Genomic DNA, 1,403 nt, shown 5'->3' on the forward strand with positions numbered 1-1,403 from the left:
GCAGGCTCAGCGGCCATGGCTCACGGGCCCAGCCGCTCCGTGGCATGTGGGATCTTCCCGGATCGGGGCATGAACCCGTGTCCCCTGAATTGGCAGGCAGACCCTCAACCACTGCGCCACCAGGGGAGCCCCAGAACTCTCTTAGCTGTAGTCTCTGGACAGTGAGCTGCCTGCCCTTTCAGATCGCCAGGACCTCTAACCTGTCCTGAGCTTTCTCTCCTGAAAGCTGAATTCTGGCAAGATTTACCTCATACGTCTAAGACATCTTTATTTTTTTTTGACAGGAAATTAGGATTTATTGGTGGGCATGAGTAAGTAGGGGACAGCGCCAAGGCTCTCACGAGCTCAGGGCCAGACATGTGTCCAGAGGGTCATGATTAGGGATGTATCCGACCCCACAGCCATCGGGGATGAGCTGCTTTTCTCCCACCATGTTTTCAAACTCGTCTGCATTAAACTTAGTAAATCCCCACTTCTTGGAGATGTGGATCTTCTGGCGGCCAGAGAACTTGAACTTGGCCCTGCGGAGGGCCTCAGTCATATGCTCCTTGTTCTGCAGCTTGGGGCGGATGGACATTATGACTTGGCCAGTGTGGACCCCGGCCACTGTGCCCTGGGGCTTTCCAAAGGCACCGCGCATACCTGTCTGGAGCCTAGATTAGGGACAGCATGTCAGTCCTGAATGTCCACTGGAAAGGGCTGTCTCCAAGGTCCCTTCGGGCAAACCATACAGGCAACAGGCTGCGTACACTACACCCAGGAGGCTGCTCTTTGCAGACATTACACACCGGGCCCTCACGGGGAAAAGAGCGCAGTCACCTTAATTGGCTGCAAACATCTAAGACATTCTTTACTTTACATTTGTTTCCTTTGAGTGTGGGCAAGGCACATTGGATTAGCAAATTAAAATGTACTAATTGTACATTATCTCTTCTAAGCAAAACAGATGGTTGTGTTATTAAAAAAAAAAAAAGAACGATTTTTTTTTTTTGTGTGAATGAAGAAGTGTCTGAACATAACCTAATGCCAAGGCTGGGCCTTATCTAAAGTTGTGAAACTGTCGACATTTACCCGGAGCTCCTGTTCCCTCTTTTTTCCGGCTCATCCCTTCTGCAGTTAGTCTCCTGGCTGCTCAGGGCTCGCACGCCTGGATATCTCCACCTTCCTCACTCTTACGTAAATCCACACGTTACAGCCCCCTCTTTACATCTTGTGCTCTGCTAGGTGCCTAAGAGTTAAGATCATTTTCTCATGAGATACGGCTAAAGGAAAATGACTACATTACCACTCTCAAGCAATGTCATTCCTTAATCTAGTTAAAATGACTAGTATATGTTTGAGCAGGTTGGTCGCAGGTAGTTTTGATTTAGAAAACTTGTTGACACCTTTCAAATCACCTAGAA

The 1,403-nt window shown here is 48.6% G+C and overlaps 1 non-coding gene across 1 annotated transcript; it reads right to left on the reverse strand.

Annotated features, from left to right (window-relative positions):
• Window positions 1-697: 697 nt before the first annotated feature.
• Window positions 698-834, reverse strand: LOC113613372 (small nucleolar RNA SNORA70). Its single transcript, XR_003430215.1, has one exon. It is a non-coding gene; the product is annotated as a small nucleolar RNA SNORA70 (small nucleolar RNA).
• Window positions 835-1,403: the final 569 nt, after the last annotated feature.

The sequence above is a fragment of the Aethalodelphis obliquidens genome, unplaced genomic scaffold (assembly GCF_003676395.1).
Source record: "Aethalodelphis obliquidens isolate GAN/ISIS:26980383/991018 unplaced genomic scaffold, ASM367639v1 scaffold3, whole genome shotgun sequence".
Classification (NCBI taxonomy): domain Eukaryota; kingdom Metazoa; phylum Chordata; class Mammalia; order Artiodactyla; family Delphinidae; genus Aethalodelphis; species Aethalodelphis obliquidens.